At 36.0% G+C, this 19427-nt stretch overlaps 1 long non-coding RNA gene across 1 annotated transcript; it reads left to right on the forward strand.

The window, feature by feature from the left end:
- Positions 1-858: 858 nt before the first annotated feature.
- LOC111424026 (uncharacterized) lies at positions 859-13258 on the forward strand. The gene is made up of 2 exons (XR_002707564.2): positions 859-1079; positions 1165-13258. It is a non-coding gene; the product is annotated as an uncharacterized lncRNA (long non-coding RNA).
- The last annotated feature ends 6169 nt before the right edge of the window (positions 13259-19427 follow it).

Consider the following 19427-nt stretch of genomic DNA (forward strand, 5'->3'; position numbering starts at 1 on the left):
GAACCCATTTATTTATTAACCATTCAACAGTTCATATTTGCTTAATTATGTTTACGGTTTGAAGTGATTCCAGTGTCAATATTTATTCTTGAGGAGGAAGCGAGAAGGAGAGAAGTTGTGTAGACGAGGACGAGTATAGAAATAAGGCGAAAACGCGGCTGCTACCAGTTTTGCCAGAACAAACAACTTGGGACCGTTTAAGATGGGATCATCTCAGTTTAGTCTCAAGTCGCCTCCGCCGCCAGGTTCATGGGGTTCTTTTTTTGTTCGGGCTCAAGGGACTGGGACTAATTAGAGCCGATCGGAAACCATTTTAATAATGCTTCTTCTGTTCGAAATAGCCGGGACGAAAGAGCATATGGTTCTACTTTAGAATAGAAATCTGTCTAAATTCCGACCTGGGAATTTGAAATTTTCTCGCATCTGCTTCATCTTAAATTTTATCTTTAACCAAAAACCACCCCAACATTTTTATCCTTCATCCGAAAACAAAAAAAAAATAAGCAGGATTCTTTTATTTTTCTAAGAAACTGATACAATCAATTCCCGGAAAAAACTCCTTCTGTATAAATATTAACCATAATAACCTCTTTCATCCCACAAGTCTTTTTCTTGGACAGATTCTCTTCGCCTCGGTGCATCATAATCTCTGACGGCCATCTGGCGTCAACGTCCCGATAGATCCGGCCCCGTAAATGAAGACAGCCGTCCTTAACAACTTCATTATCTCCTCCTCGACCCCTCGGGCCACTCCTCCTCCGGTAATAACCGGCGTCACCGCCGCCACCGCGCCGCCAAAAGACTGCCTTTACAGCGATGATTTAAATTCGACTTCTTCTCCTCGACCGAACAACAACTCGAATTGTTCCTTGTGCCATCGGGAACGCGGCGAAGATCAAAGCATCTAGCCGCTCGCTTATTAAGATATTTCGTCTTGTGTACGTGCTTACTCTGGGGGGAGTTTGGAATTAAAAAAAAAATGGTCGAAGAATAAAAACCCTCTTCAAGAATAATAGGTGGATAGGTTCCGGGAATAATGGGTACAAAGAAGAAGAAGAGAAAGTCAAAATGAAAGCAGGGTAATAAATTTTTCAAAGAATACAATGAAGATTTTAAGAATTTATTCGATGCCTTAGTAATCTCAATTTTCTTGCACTTCCCCAGTTATGAAGCACACATACCGAGACATACACATCAAATAAGGAACACCTCGTTAAATAAACCAACTTTTTCAGTGATATCGTCAATCAAATAACTTCTCATATTTGTTTGAAATTGACCACTCCAGTATGGTCCTCCACAATTTGTACAAAATTAAAAGATAATCACAAGGAGAGCAGAAAGAAATCGTCTACCGTGAAGTGAATCTTTGAGAGTGATAATTCAAGTGCTTCAACAAACTTACTTAATGAAGTCTGTTAAACACACCGATTGCAATTTTCAAGTGTCTATTGCTAATTGTAATGAGCTTAATGTTACTCGAGTTGAGTGAGAGTGGGCATCCCTATCACATCTAAGAGAAGTATAGCCATCCAGATCTAGTACTCGATCATAAAACAGATCTATCTGCATGCTTTGAACATTTTCGTTTATACCACATCATGTCAAGAATTTACGTATAGTTGTTAGATCAAAATATGTTATAATTTTCATTACTATTTCAAAAACCATGTCATTAATTTATCGTGTATGAAATGATTATTGTATTGTTAACCAAAGTAAAACTGCCTGTTATTAAGATAATAGATAGATACGAAGATATGATGATTATACAAACTTGAAGTGAAGTAATGAGTTTTAGCTACAGATTCAAATATGACAGTGGTGCAATACAGGAAATAAATAAAACTTTTTTTTAGAAACTCTTGGATGTTTGCCTAAGAATGATCGAATTATCCGAAGGATATTCTCTTCTGTTGCATCATAGATTTTGTATCTATACAGAAAAATCCCGAAAAGGTCGCCGAAAAAGATCATCGAAAAAGATAGATAGTTCTACAATCAGATAGCATAAGAGTCGTTCAATCATGCAATTTGTCATTTCATGAGGGAACGCTCTCGAATAGGAGACACCTTAAAAAGTAATATCATGATAGTAATGATATACATCCACTTCAAAGCAACACATCGAACTGATGAAATGTTTCTAATTATTGATCTAGAAAACTCGTTAATGAAAGAGGGAAATCGTTGCTTTAAAAAATCATAGAAGATACTAATTTTGATTACCATAATTTAGAAAATGGTTGCACTTCTCTCCTGTGGAGTAGTGTACTCTATTCTTAATAGTTTTCTCTAGATTACTCTTCATGAATATTTGTTCTTAGGATAGTAAAATAACAACGCAACTTTCGCTTTATTTCAAAACTTCTAAATAAGTATTATGCTGAATAGGACAGAATATGCTGTCGCATATTACATACTACTGGCCAATTACATTTTCTGTTGTTTAGACTCACTACCATCAACATCAGCAACACATCTAATACAATAAGAATTAGATTGTTTTAAGTCGATCAACTATAACTTATGTCCCAAGCCAACATAGTGGATACAGCAGTTTTGCAGCTTTTCCAGTGAAAAGATATTACATAAAATATATCTGTGATATATACTCGGAGAGAGTAACCCAACCTGTGTAGTATATGAATCGCAATTTAGGATAACATGTAAGTTCCGGTGAAAATGGGATAATTCAGATACCATTAATATAAACTTAACATTTATGAAGCTGATACCATTATTTCGATGTGATAATATGTATATGAAGAACGTCGGCGACCAAGTTTTACAGATCAATATCTGACAAACAAACTGAAAAGATGCGGAACATTACAAAATGCTGTCTCTTGCTCAAATCTTATAAATATACCTAAACCTTTCTAGTTACAGCGGCAATACCCAGTCCCACGACACTATCCAAAAATCTATCAGAAGATTCTATGTAGCTTGTACGTCAATATACATAAATCCGCTCACCACCCACACAAACTACTACAACAGCTGAGTAGGATACAATTGCCAATAAAAAATCAATATGCAGACTGTTAATTTAAAATCTTCCCATGTTAACTTCTGGAAACCATGGAATACCATCTTGCGGAAAGCAACCTTATGATCATCTCGCGGTGTGTAGATGGCTTATCTTGTCCAACAAGATCTGACAGTTTGTATTTGACAAACCTACTTTGTCTCGGCAATTTAACATGGAGGATGATTGAAAAGTCGCGCAACGTAGGATAACCGTGATATGTTATTTGAGATGTTATATTGTATTTTTATGCATCTGACGTTCGTCATTGTCATTCTTGCCAGATTTACCTACATCATATAGTTTGTCCATCTTTGTTTTTCTACCTGTCGTAGAACAAATATTTGGTCCGTCGTTGATCTACCTGACAAGATTCCACTTTGGTACTCTCCTAGAAGCTGTTACGTATAAGGAACATCGTAATACATCTATAATGTTCACACTTCAGTAGGTTTCCTTTCTTATTGGATAGAGCGGATGGTCCCCAGATGTGGGGTATTTTTATCTGTAGTCCATATTTGCTCCAATAATTTGTGTAACTGACAGGTTAGTTGAATCCCTCGTAGTTTGAGGAATTCTACAAAGATTTGGTCGCTGCCAAGTGACTTTTTATTTCTTAGGTTTTGAAGGGCTTCTTGTTTCTTTGTTTGTGTTGCTACTTCTTGTTCTTTGTTCATTTACTTTTCTATGGGTCTCCGCAGCTATGTCAGCGTCTACATTCGCGTTAAGCACTTGATCAAAATATGGGTCCATCTGTTTAATATTAAATTGAGGTCTAGGTTTAAACCCCTTTCTTTGTTTATTGAGTCCATAGAATATTCTCGTTTCGTTCCGCTGCCTAAGATTTTCCAGACTTCCTAGTTTTCCGTTTTGTGAATCTGTTTCTCCTACTGTTTCGTCTCTCTATATTCTTCAACTTTTCCCCTCCTTCTCTGCTAGACCAATTTATTATCTATTCCTCTGTTCATAGATGTCTTTCGAAGATACTAACTTGTATCTATACACCCTTCAACGATTAAGCGAATTACAATCATCATTATTGACACTATGGCATCAAACTCACGGAGAAACTAACTAAAACAAATTAATCACTTAAAGTCTGGAGGATTTCTTGATATTAATTATCATTCTGTTAAGAGCACATCCGAATACAGATCAACTAACTCTAACGCACTATGTAACAAAGCAGTTGTTATGGCAGCACAGGCTTCTCAGATATTTCCTGCAGTTCTTACAGTGTCAAGGGCCTGTTGCTTATTACCGAGTTGAGATGACATTAGAGGAAAAGGTCAAGTGGTATCAAATTCACTGACCCTGGTTACCATTCCACTGAACCCTACTTCGACTTATACCGGTTTGACCTATTCAAGGCCCAAGTAGAACTTCAGTTATCAATTCACGGGTTATTCGTTCGAAATGTTTGCGAATCGGTCATATCATCCTGAATTTCGTACTTAGATCTCTAACCACATGAATACCATCTAACTAAACGTTATATACAGGTGTAGGAAATGTAGTGGGATCAAACCACTAAAGGGAAACAACTTTTGAAATCATCTAATTGAAAAATATTTTGAACTCTTGTTCTTTATATTCTCAACTACTACATGTTCAGTCAAAGTAAATCATCCACTTCTAGACAGCATCGCAGTCAACTTGTCAGCATTAAGGTTAAGTTCATGTTTGAACTTCAACAAACTTCAACATTTTATATGAAGTGAATTGAAGTTGCTCAGTAGTGAGTGTCAGGGAGACAAAAACGCTCCCGTGGAGTGATGGGTGGATTGTTTGAAAGAGGAAGTGTTTCCGGCGGAGTGGAATGCACGTGAGTAGTGCGTAGAGGGCTGTAAGGACAAGCATGTGACTGAAAAACTATACATAGCTGTATGTGGCAGGTTAACGGTTAACAACAGGAATGTGTATAATGGTAAAGGTTTTAAATGAACGATTGAGGTAGTAGTTGAGGAAATGGAAGGATCTTGATAAAGAAAAAACTGAACTATGTATATGATTGCTAAGAATGGAGGAATTGCTGTGGTGAAATTTGAAGTTTCTATGGTGAACAATTTTCATATTAAAAATGAATTAATAACGGTTTAAAAAAATAGCGATGAAAATTTTCTTTTTTCTAATCTTTCTCATATAACAATCTCTTTTTGGCCTTTACAATCTTTTTTTATATCTTATCTTATAGCATTCCTTATATTTCATATTTAACAGATCTTATAATTAATTTATTTTTCTTTTAGTATACTTTAGTTGCATTCTTCTATTTAATCAATACACTAAAGATTCTAGAACATCAACAAAATTGCATTTAATCAGTTATGTACCCCTCTTCTAAGATGGCTTGTTGAACTCCATTAACACGATCTTTCAAGGAAAATCGCAAGACGGCAAGTCAGGAAACTTAATGCTATCTGATGTCTCCGAAACATAAAATGAGTCCTTCAAGGAATATATTCCTGTTAATTTCCATTATTTCCCCGAACACATGGGGAGTATTCTTTCTAGGAAGATCTTGCTAAGTCTACTGAGCTATAAACATTCTTGTTTCCGTTAAAAATGTATAAAGATAGTGTTTTGAAAGCTTCCATTATCTTCCATGTGATTTATCGTTCTCTTAGTTATATAACGTTTGATTCATAAAAGAAGTAATTATCGTTATATGTTACATTAATTTTTCAAAGCAATTACTAGGATTCCACATGAATTTACGACATAAGACGGGATGCCGCTAGTAAAACGACACTAATTTCGCATATCCTCTGCATGGTGAAAAAGAGAAGATGGATGTAGCCGGAGTCGTTTGGCGAGTGCCGCAAAGATAATTGTGCGTAATTATCAAGCAATTTCCCAGAGTAACTCTGATTAGTCTTCGAGAGTTGCGGCATTGGCCTTTGTATCTCGTGTGTTTCTTTACAACGAGAAAACAGAACATGAAGGTTCTCGGAAGGACAGGAATGCCGGTGGTAAAAGCGTGCGCACGAAGCGGGGAGGTCTTAAACGGTCATTACTGCTGGTAAATCTGATGTAACTACGCCGGGAGGTAATTGGCTTCTTTTAGTGCATCATCGTTTGAACTTCTGGGGAAGAAATTGTTTGAATCATTATGGCAGAATTGATGGATTTGCGAAAGAAAATTATAACGACTACGGCGTGCACAAATCGAACGGTTTCATCGGAGGAGAGTCTGATCTGAGATTGCCGGGTTCTTGCGGAGAAACCGTCCGAGAGCTAATGTCTTAATTATGTTCCTCAGGTATATAATCTCGGCAAAGAACAGCTTGTACCGCCTTCGGTCACGAAACGGCCTTTGGTTCTTTGCCGATCACAGGTAAGCGGATAGAAATCTACGTTGTTCTTTTTATTTTAAAAAACGACCAATAAGAAAATATTACTCTCCTTCTCATCCCTAACTAAAACTAATGTTTGAAGCAAACTGTCACAAAAATTATTCCCATCCATACATAAATAGAAATTTTACTTTTTTTCGTTTCATTTCTTTAGTTGAAACCTGTCAAGCTGTCGATAATTTGACGGTATTTCACGCGTTATTTATCGCACACTGGTTTTCCAGGTACGCTCCGGGGCGTACCATTCTTCTTTTTATTCGGTTTCGTGTGGCGTGCCTAAGACGTGCATGCATTGAAGAAGAACGCGCGGGGTTGAAGAAGAGAGAAGGAGAGCAGGTGTGCGTTGAAATCTCTGACTGCTCGTTTCGACGGTTTTAATGGTCGGCCAGACGCGTGACAGCCAATGAATAACTCGGATCGGACAATAAACCGCGTGACATCTACATCTGACTGGCTGCGGGCCATAAACGCACCGGACAAAAAGAAAGGAACCTCGATTAGTGACCCGTTTTAAACGTGCTGATGCTTTTCACATCATACTCATTCTACTCCCTCGTCATCAACGAAAACGGATAGGAAGTTTTCGACCCGGTGCACATTTAAACTTGATCGGCTTCCATAACTGACGGCATAAAAGACCTTAAAACTAGTAAGAACCTGAACAATAAACAAAATTTTTGTGAATCATATAACTAGATGATATTCTAAACAATAAATCATTGTGATTGTATTTCTGGTCACGGTTCGTAGTTGTACGATCCATATGAAAACCGAAGATATCTTCATGCAGTCTCGTCTCATGGCGAGTTGGTGCCGAGGTCGCGTCCGTGACCGTGCTGCTATCGCCTTTGGAGCCACTCCATCGGAGACTCTCTCTACGGCAAGTGTCGACAAAGTGCAAAAACGGACACGGACAGAGGCTTTGTGCTCGCCCGAACCAATAAATCGGCCGTCGAGTGGATGTATTTTAGCCGGGTTGTTCGCCGCTCTCGCCTGGCTAGCGTGACTCTTTTTCTTCTACGTCTCCTTGCGCCGTTCGTGCTTTTCGACGACTCTCCTCACCAACCAGAAGAAGGAGCCATTCTTCAAGATCTTTGAATGTGAATGTTGCATGCTTCGCTAACGTTGTTTATTACTATGTCGTAAAAAGTGTTGTTCTATTTATCACTTTGTTGGATCGTATATAGAAAGAATACTACATTTGTATGGTGTTAGTGTTGTGAAGATGAGGATGTTGTTTATGGACAAAAAGTGATGTAAAATTGTTTTCTTTTTATTTATATTTTTTAATACTGCGTGTTTGAATTTCTCTTTACAGTTAAAGATGTTTTATGTCCAGTATCACCATCTAATTTATTGCCCACAGACATGTTATTAGTAGAAAGTAATATTTTGCTTATAGCTGTGGAGATTTTCTAATGCTCCAACAATAGTTAGCCACGATATGCACATTTCGTGCCTCCATGACTTTCAAATCTTGGTCAAGCTTTACTTTTCACATACTAGAATGATTAATAAAAAAAATTACATTGATCTCAACATTGCAACCAGGCATTTTGAAGGTCCCCAATAGTTGCTGGATAATTTTATTAAATTAGCCAGCAACTATTACTACCAACTACTACAAATTATCCCAAATAGTCTGTACTCAAAATTAGAGCAGCATTGCCAGTGTTGCGATTTATGTCTTGAGTGGTTGAACATTTCTATAACTATGTTAACTGCAACAGGCATAATATTGTTTTACTGTTTAATGGTCACATAACAAACAACAAAACTTTGCAAGTCTCTGATTTTGTTCGAGCAAATGGAATCATATTACTTTTTACATTTTTCCGGGCATACTACACTGTTTGCAACCTTTATACGTAGCGCCTTTTAGTCCTCTACAAACTTATTACACTTAAGTTCAAAACTTCGTTTATATAAAAAAGATAAAATATATCATACACAAATGTCGAAACTCGCCAAGCGACCACTGTAGAAAAGCTGATGTTTTGCAACCTTCTGAAATTGCTATCAAAACTTGTACCAATGATAACGATAAAGATAACGACGCACTTCAGAACAAGAGACAAAGAATATGACCTTCTAACGATAGACTGCATAAAATCCAAAAGTTGAAACGCAAGATATCGGAAATTCTATGTTCAGAATAGATCAGGCATAATAATATACGAAGAATACAAAGTATTGAGTACTAGGAAAAGTTTAAAAGAATTCACGAAAAGTACACCAATTACAACTGCAGTAAGGTAAGGAGATAACTTCAACCCAGCTCTATTCAATTTAGCGGTGGACGAAATAGTTGAAGAAACGATGCGCGGTGGAAGGGAGTATAGGTTGGGCAAGAATGATATAAGAATTATGTGCTATGCAGATAATGCAGTCTTAATCTCTGTAAACGACCAATAGAGCCCTGTAAGATGAAGTTAGAATACAAATCACAAGATTAGTGGTGGAATCGGTGTGATGACTGTAGACAATTGTGAGACCGATGATGACATAGTTCATTGAAACAAGGACGAAAATATCAGAACCAAAATTTTTGTTATAACCACAGAAACGAAAACCCTACGAGCAAAACTTAACTAGACTGTATAAAAAGCGAAGATATCTGGAAAAAATGTGGGTTGTAGGACAGAATCAGATGGGCGTACGGCAGATGGAGAGAATGGAAAGACCATGTCGAGAGAATGCCAGAACACAGATTGTTGAAAATCGCCAGAGTGGGAAAACCACATGGAACCAGACGTCCAGGATGTCTGGTGTCCAGAGTTTATCATCCCAGTGGAAAGTATGAACTGTTGAGGAAAGACAGGGGGAGCCGTATTAGAAGATTGCATACATAGTTGTCATTCGTCAAGAGTCGCACTCTAATGAACGCACTATTAGACCAATCACACAAGAGTCCTAATGTCCTAACGAACTACCTCGCTGAAACTGCTTCATATACTTTTCCCGATATAAAAATTAAATCTAATAATAAAAGCAGAAACATTTCCTGGTTTACTCAGAACCTGCACATTATGCGTACAAATTTGCAACTCATTAATGAGGCTTATCTGGCCAATGTGAATCCCCATATGAAAGTATTAAGAGAGGACTACCGCAAAAAATACAGACAAGCTCTAATCGACGGAAAGAGGGCAGTTCACGATCGTTATGTCGAAAATCACAAAAATGCACAATCTGCCATCTGGAGCATCGCGAATTAGCATAGAAAAGACGAGCGACACGCTACCTCGAGTAACATAACTGCTAACCAATTTAATAATTACTTTCTGCAAATTCCAGCAATCTTGTCTAATGCAATACGAACTAACATTGACCCTCAGGAAGAGCGATAACCACCCCGCGTCACAGGATGGATACTTCAGCGTCTTTTCCGAGGTTAAGGTGAGAGATGTGATCGATAAGATAAAAAATAGCAAATTCTATGATTGTTTTGGTCTGGACGTCGCAATGATTAAACATGTGCGCAAGTTGCTAGTTACTCCGCTAACTAAGCTACTAAACCACTGTGTTCGTGAATCTATTTTTCCGGCCGCTTTTAAAACTGCTTGTATCACACCTATCTTCAAGAAGGGTGGCCGTAACGTTGCCGGGAATTTTAGACCGATAACCATATTGCCCGTACTGTCAAAAATCTTCGAACACCTACTTAAAAATCAATTAGTACAGTATTTCGAATGTAAAAAATTGTTTAGCAAGACTCAGTTTGGTTTTCGACACGGTAAATCAACTACAAGTGCAGTATTGAAGTTATTGGATAATATTGTCGACTGTTTTGAGAAATCAGAATTTTGCAGTGTCTCTTTTGTTGACTTAACAAAGGATTTTGATTTTGTTTTGAAATTATACATGTACAACATATCTCGTAATGCTTGCGGCTTAAAATCGTCCTATTTGTCCAACCGTAAACAGTATGTCAAATTTAATTCACAATTTTCTGACCTCGGTAATATTAAATACGGTGTGCCACAGGGTTCCATATCGGGCCCTATTTTATTTCTCATTTATATCAATGACCTACCTAATGTACTAGGTGAAGATGCTTGTATATTATATGCTCATGATACATTTATTACATTTATTAGTCGAAGCTCTGTTTTGAATGCGACTACAGCGGTACAATGTAATACATTTGAATTCGCTAAGGTTTGGTTTAATAGTAATAACTTGACCCTCAATGTAAGTAAGACACTTAACATAGTCTTCACCTTGCGCACAGATGACCAGGTGGAACCTGTTCCTGAATGCAAGTTTTTGCGTTTATATCTGGACTCGGGCCTGATATGGGCTGAGCATGGGGTTAAGCTAGCCGGTAGACTTAGTTCTGCTGCTTTTTTGCTGAGACAACTATCTGTCACCGTCTCCACTCATGCGCAGCGAATAGTATTACTTCTCACTGCTACAATCCCATATCACTTATGGACTAATAGCCTGGGGCTACTCTAGTATGGCTAAGCAAATCTTCGGGATACAAAGAAGAGTAATAAGAATAGTTGGAGGTCTGGGATATCGCGACAATTGCAGAGAAACTTTTAGACAGCTTAGGTGTATGACGCTTCCACGTCTGTATATGCTAGAATGCATTAAATATATTACAAACAATATGGATTTACAAACGAAAAAAACAGTATAATAATAATACGGCAAAAACAGATTGGATCGATCAAAAAACGGTGTAAACTATTATTGTGTTTAACTGTTTAATGTTTTACACAGCCAAGAGAGAGAGCTATCTCCAGATGTTCTTTTAAGGCGCCCAAAAATGTTCTTAATTGATAAGACTTATTTTGATATTGAAGAGGTTTTGGCCAATCCGCCGAGGATAGTTAGACTAGTGGACTCGCCTGTCTAGATTTGTCTCTGTTTTGTCTTTAAGTTCTGACTCTATATTTCTATATTTTACTTAGATTGGATTTATGTCTATATGTTACATATTATGGAGACGACTGTATACCAATTGGTTTAGTATTATTATTATTATTAAATATTATTATTATTATAAAAGATAGGAGAGAAGAAGAAGTATTCAACTATTCGATCTGTTAAGTAAGATCTCTTAAGCTATATACTATCAATCACAAATTCCGATGCTACATTCACATTTTCAAACGCCATAGCTCTTCTAAATAGTGCAATACACAACACTCTTACTTTATTTTCTTCCAGGCGGTTTCTATTGGTATATTTGTTTGGCTTGGGTTGGGTTCGGTTGCTGTGCTATAACTGCTTGGTCATCAGCTAAGCTCAATGTACGTAAATGTATGTCATTAATCGGAATACCTTGGCATAATCTTATCCACACTTTTATTGCAGCATCTAAGATTAAATATAATTGGTGACAAGCTACACCCCTGCCTTAACCCTTTACTAGGGTAAAAGGTATGTGTATTTCATCTTTAGCCCTCATTTTTACAATCAATTGCTGCAATGTAAATATATGAATTATGAATCCACTTTGATCTTCGCTAATTATACCAGTCACTTCCATTCTCAGCTTTTTCTGCGGTTTTCCCATATAAGCGGCTAAATGTGCTAGTTACACTAAAGCTGCTGGGGTCCTTTCTATTACCGTTTTTAAAAGTAGATAGTGTGTAGGTGATATTTTCCAATCTTTTGGTTTTTTTGTTGGATTATACATAAATTCATTAGATCATTGATTCGGTAGAATAATATCTCATCCTCATATGTAATGAGTTCTGTACGTATATCACCTCGTTCTGACGGTGTCTTCTGTTCTTCATTTTTGCAACATATTTTTCCAGTTCTTTAGTTTCTGTCAGTATGCATTTGTCGTTTTTGGTACATCTCTTCTCGATTCATGAATTTCACTCATTTTTTCTTCCAATGATGCAAACCTAAAAGTATTTCGTACGTCTACTGCGTTGAGCAAACATTTCTTGTTTTTGCCTTTAATATGTATCTCCTACACATTTGTCTCTTTTTACGTAGCTCATCCATTTCTTATAGAACTATTGTTCATCTCCATACCCACTGGTCACACATCCGCATCGGTTTGGTTTCTTTTCGTTCTTGTAAAGCATTTTGTTTTATTTATCTCATGTATTCTTTTTATCTCATTTACGCTTTCAGTCCAGCTATAAGTATATCCCTTTTTAATCACAACCTTTCTTTTCCTGGCATAGATGGTGCAGACATCATGTGTTGGTTGTTATTTCTAACATAATCTCGTTCATTCTAATCAAATCTACCGTTTTGTATGCTCTGTAAGACTTATAAAATAAATAGTAATATGTAAATTAGATATTCTAATAACGACCTAAGTTCTCTTTCTCATCTACGAACCAATCTTGGCTTAATTCTATGAAATAGAAAGTAGTGAAGTTCATTTCCTTTCTGCCATTTATTATTCACAATGTCGCTATTTAAGCGACCTTTTCTTCTACTTTTGTTTCCTGTTTTATTGTCTCAACTTTGTTCCAACCTTGTAGATTATACAATTACCCCATCAAGCAGCATTTACTCTGTTGTTATCTGGTGCTTATTTAAAAACATTAAGTTGCAATGCAATTTACTAAATATTGGGAAAAAATTCAGGATAAATTTATTGTATCATTTTAAAATTTTTTAGTCATCAGATGAGTTTCAGAGAAAACGTATTTTTTGTATGTTTCGCGATTCTATCAAGACATATCAGAAATATGTTTATCGTATTGGTTACTTTTCCGATAACTTTTTGACTGCAAACTTACTCAGAATAAATGTGCTACTATCAACATTAAGCATTAAGGTAATGTTGACTTTAAGTTAGTTATAAAATCAAACATAGTTGTAATCAAGTAACATTAAATGTGTATGGATAACTTTTTGATTGTTTAAATATATTTTGTTTAAAGTATCTTGTAGTTCTTTGTTAAAATATTAAGAAAAGAAAATAGATGAATTAAAAATTTCTCGCCTGTATACAATTTTTTATACCACAGACGTAGACAAAAGCAGTGGTTCCTTTGGTTTGCCTTTGGCCTCAGTGGGTACCCACAGCGGGGGTACCTCTACACCTCTTCGAGGTTTCTCCGGTCGAAGCTCGCTTCTTGACGGTGCTGTACACGACCGCGGACCATTCTCCGACCGACGCTGTATATATTTAAATGAAGCGGTGTAAAAAACGGAAACACCTCACGTCGTCCCGCCATCGTAAGTAGTATAAGCGCAGCTCGCGCCGCCGCCGCCGCCGCCACGAGATAATGTCTTATTTATAAGCCTCGACGTGGACGCCCTTTACCCCTCTGAATCCGAACGACCGTGCTTTCGGATCCTATTTTACAGGTTTTACCGCCCATCTCTTCTTTCCCTCTCTGTCTGACCGTTTCACGACCATTCGAAACGACCGCGATTTATGGGGTGCAGACTGGACGATGTATTGGCGATAAAGTTTTTGGTTTCATGTTTTTTTTGTTGTGTTATGGGTACGCTACTTGGAGAACTTCGAGAAATATTTAGGTTTCCATATACAAAATGATTTAAAGGTTAAAAAAATTGTATTTTCAATTTTGAAGGTGATTTTTTTATTGAAGATCATCAATAACCATCGAAACGTTATCTTGAGATCTCGTGAGTTATGAACTGACACCCTAAATTTGTCATTTTAAATGTATGGCTAAGAAAAATGACACGATATTTCCGTCGGTCATCCATTAATATGTCTCGTGGACAGGTTGATATCTTTATTACATTTAACACTTCATAAATTAAATCAACTCAAGTTTTATCTGGAGAATTCAAAGATAACAGGAAAAATTTGTTGTCTTAAAGTTAACTATCGAAAATTAAGATCTTTTCTTAGTAAAAGAATACAGCCTATAAAAACGCTTCGTATTTCGTATTTTAAAACAAAATATCTGATCTCACAGCCCCGTCTACGTTGACAATTTACGGGCCATAAACTACGTAGTAAGTAGTTAAGGATTACTCACAGGGACGCCTTCCTGCATTGGTCCCCAGAAGTAACCGAAGACCTTATGCGCAACAGCGTTTCCACAAAGCCATAAATTTCACGTACAACAATAGAGTGCGTGGGCGCTTCACCAAAAAGGTTCCCCGTAAGCTTTTCTCGTCTGTAATCCTAGACGAACGTAAGAACTACGTTTAAAGTGGCATAGGGGTCTCTGTATTGAATAGGAAATGACCTTTGAAAAGCACAATGTACCACTAAGCTTGTATTCATCCGTCTTCTTTCTCTCTCATTATGAATTATGTAGGTTCGGTAATCAAATTTCTTCTAAACACTAAACAGACCCACCACCGAGTTTTAAATACAATCGCCCGCTTCTTTTAATAATTACAGAGGAAGGATATTAAAGGAAATTATATCGGTTTAAATGCGGGAAGATGATACCATATTATGTTCTAAATGGGGGCATTTTACATACGTTATTTTAACTCATTTGACAGATAATGGTAATTGCGACCAACCCGTGGTGTAATTTTTGTTGTCATTAAGAGTGGAAATACGACAATGCGTTGGACGTCAAGGGCACCACACAATGATAGGCTCGAATCTCGTAATGGTCGCGTACTACATGCAATTGCATTTACATGTTTTACATTTTATCTTAAAGTTAAGGAAGAAAAAGAATTAAGTGTGGGTTGCATAAAGAACTTGGGCGTTGGTGGAAGGAAATGATAAGGAATTGTTTTTGATAAACAAAATTCGAACTAAAAAAAGTTATGTGTGTATTTAAATTATGATATCACCCTAAATAAAAATAGACAAGATGATTAATGTGGGTATTCAACTTTGAAGATGTTTTATAAAGATGTCTACAATTTCCCGCTTATCAAACCGTGTATCATTAGGTCATATCGGGTTGGAAATCTCAATAGTTCCGGTGCATGCTCAATCAGCCCCAATCACGCCTGTCCAATCTTCTATGATGATATTGCAGAATCTTAAGTGTAATTCAAACTTCAAGTACACCTTTTATGATCGCTTCGCAACTATGGTAAATTGCATCGAAAAGAATCTGTATTGCTTCGAGGTAATACTTACTTATCATGCTTAATCTTAGAAACGTGATTACTAGGGAATTTCATTTTCTATCATAAAAATTAAAAATAATAAAAAATTCTTATAGTTTTATTAATTAAATTTATATGATTAATGATTAATGATTACGAAATATTACAATAATTACTTAATTTTACTTTAATTTATTATACCTAGGAGGTGGAGTTTATGATATTAAATCGTGATGTTAAATAATACCATCATGAAATCTTAAGTACATATAAGTATTTAAAAGATCTTATCCAAGTATAATGAAACTCACTTCCTAATAGTCATTATTTGTCTACATATGACAAGATAGAGACAGTTAGCAGTTTCGTATATTTGGGATCCTTGATAAATAATAAAAATTTGGTCAGTGAACAAATAAAGAAAACGATAATTCAAGCCAACAAATGCTTCCATGGGCTTAAAAAACAGCGTCATATCTAGGTTACCAAGATAAATAAAATTATGTCTTCATCAAGTTGTATGAGTCGTTAACATGGACCTTAATACGAAAAGACCAAGAGAATACAACTTCGAGTTGTATCTTCAATATCGAACCAGAGATAGATAAATTTGTCAAAGTGTAAAGGTTGAGATAGATTGGCCATGTAGCCATAATGGACATAAAAAGCACCACAAGAATTATCTTTGATCGCCCTGGACCTGAAAATTGGTTGGTGAGTCGAAGAAATGATTTGTAGACGATGTGGAGGACCTAAGAATGCTGAACTGTTAAGACAGGCCTAGGTCCACAACAAGTTGTAGAGCCAAGCATAATGATGAGGAATCAATTGCCTTACATGATATTATGTGGGATACGTTGAGGTGTATACAGAACAAATCAAACTGTATTTCTTATGTTACAGGTCGAAAATAACAAATTGTTGGTCCTAATTTCTATGATGTCCACAACATCGTGCTAGAACTAATAGATAACGTCGGTAAAATTTATATTGTCTGTGATCTGAAGTTACTAAGTACATGCATATACCTCTGCATATGCTCTCTAAATGTTGTATAACTAAACTGATTATTGCCATCTAAGTGAAACATCACTTTAGGAACCAGCTACACTAAAATGGTAGGATATTTTCAATACTATAACGGCAGAAAGCCATCATTCCAGTGTAGTAAAACCAGAATAATTAACCTAAAAATTAGTCAAGAAGTTAGAAACAAGTAAAAAGCATGAGAAAGAAAGCAAAAATAAATCAGAATTAATGAAAATATGTAGCCTAAAAAAGGCAAGATGTAACCCAGAAACTAAGATTAATCAAAGAAGACTAGAAATACTGAAGAAGCCACAGTGCCAGACTACCAAAAAAAGGTATGAAGAAAGAAAACTGTTGGTGGTAAATAACAAAGAAAGCAGAAATAAAGAAAAGGAGAGAAAATGTTATAAATATGACAAAGTAAAAAGCATGCAGCGATAAAGAACACTTGGAGACCCAGGATTGAATGCTATCACCATAATTTACATTAATCCTTATTGTATGTAAGTTTATAGGTGAAGTAAGAATAAATCAGTGTAATCTGCATCACAGCAAGGCTACAACTGCCCTGTAATTACTAATCTGTATTGGCCAAAAATCCTTGAATTTTTATATTTGTAGCTCACGTACACAATAGGCTAAGATTCATCCACGTCTATCTATTACTATCATATATGGTGATGTAACAATTATTAGTATTTGTTGCACCGACAATCATAAGGAATAAATTATATTATTTATTAAATCTTGCTCTTATTTGTTATTTTTTTGGGATATGCTGATAGTAACAGAATGTGAAAGAAATCAATCAGTTATAGCTACTACTCTGGCCTTAATGAGTACCTTTCATGCAATGCACAATTAGATGAATTCTTTGTTGTGTTTCAATGTGAGATCATACAGGATCACTCTCAATTTCCAGGATTACTGTAGAGCATAAGTTCAAATCAATGTTATCTGGGTATTTGAACGATATAAACTTAACTAAGTCCGTATTGGGTTGATTTAGTCCATATATAGATTAGTCTCTAACAGACTAAAAAGTTTTAGATTAGATTTCTACTATCAGAGATAAAAAAGTATTCATTGGAAAAAGAGAATCTTGGGTTGGGTTGGGTAGTTTAATTTTTTTCTCATGAAACGATTTTGGATTGAAACCCATTACGACGAATCGGCTTAGTAAGAATGATGGCGATGCTACACACCTTTTAATGAGTGTGTACTTTTCAGGTTTGAAGAACTCGGCAATTCTTCTTCTATGACTCTGTAGCCGAAGTCGGGCTCTGACCTATCTAAACCTTTGTCTCCACTCCTAGCCGATGCTGATCTCATCCAACGCAAAAGATCCAGAAGATTCCGTACTATATCACTCATTGCGGCTTCCCAGCGATTGGGATTCTTCCATTTGCTTATGTTATTCTTATGATTATTTTTATAGTTTTCGTGCCATCCCTGCATAACACGATCTCCAAATATGAGAATTGTTCAATTGGTCCAATGCCATCCCCCATGATGATGTTTTGTGTTTCTGTTAATACCTTTGTTTTTCCTGTAGTTATTTCCAATCCCGTCCACTTGGCGTCTCTCTTCAGTGGAAAGTTATAAATTAATTTAGTCTTCAGTATTTTCCATTGTAGCTTTTATTAGTCGTATTAGTTTAAGTGGCTCAGACAGCTTATGTAAGATTTGATAGAGTTTATTTCTATTTATTGCGTCATACACCTATTTAATGTTTATAAAGATGTTATGTACGTCAATGATAATATATGTTTCTAAGCTTTACTAAAGGCCATTTTACCGTGTATATTTGGTTAACGCTTCATTGGTCTCGTCTAATGGTCACGTAACTAGTCGCGTGGGGTGCAAATGATTTCACTAAACTTTTTTGAATAAAAAAATAAACATGTGACTTTAAGGCTTCAATATCATATTTTATTAACTTTAGAAAACATTTTAAAAGCAAAACCTAATATATAAATAAATAACCTAATATAAACAACGTAACAACGCAACGTTAGGTTGCTTCTGGTACTTGTACATTCTGTGAAGGAACTAACAAATACTTAATCATCACAACCACGACATTCGCTGCGCAGTAATACTGAATGAGTGGCACATATATTTTTATTGCACAAGTTACATAATTTCCTGCCTTTATATCATTTTTTCTGAGGTATAGGTGACACCTTCCTTGTTTCTTAATTTTATTATTGGACGGTCTTGGACCCGTATTTACAGGAGTCACATCAATTAACTTTCTCTTTAGAGGTCTAGGAATAGTTGCAATGGTTCTTCTATAATTCAATTGTTCTTCGGCTAATTTAAGAGTGACTTCTTTGAGAAATGTTCTTCATAACATTTTGTCTTTTCATGCAATTATAAATTACAAATGCGTTTACGCCTGCAATATTTAATAAGACAAAAATAAGGTTAGTAGCCACCCTTTTGTTCTTCTTGAACAGGTGTATGTGGCAGAAAGCTGGTCTACAACATCTACGCCACCTTTGGTGACGTTGTAAAATGTTATCACTTCTAGTTTCTAATCCGTAGATGACTGATCATTAAATGTCGAAACAAGTACAACCGATTTATATTTCTTTGATATATACGATACCAGCAGCATTTTGTTTTTACAGGGTGATTCAAAAAACCGCTGACAGACTTCTAGGGCAGGTAATACATCAAAAATTAAGATGAAAAGTCTTAATATACATGGGGTCGCAAATGCCTCCTTAACGAGATGTTGGGTTGAAATTTCTTTAAAATTAAAAATTATCTGCAATAAAAAGCCTTTTTTTAAAAATATTTTCAACTCCACTGCTAATTTTGTCAAACGGGCAGTATCTTCGTGTAAAGTGATCAATTATCTATCAATTAGTGTCTTACAAAACTTTGATTAAAGCAACAGTTTTTGATTGAATTATCAAATTTTCTACAAATGTGTTTTTCTTAAAAACTATTGCTTTGATCAAAGTTGTGTAAGAGACCAATTGATAGATAATTGACCCCTTTACACGCGT

This window comes from Onthophagus taurus, chromosome 7, assembly GCF_036711975.1.
Source record: "Onthophagus taurus isolate NC chromosome 7, IU_Otau_3.0, whole genome shotgun sequence".
Taxonomy (NCBI): Eukaryota; Metazoa; Arthropoda; class Insecta; order Coleoptera; family Scarabaeidae; genus Onthophagus; species Onthophagus taurus.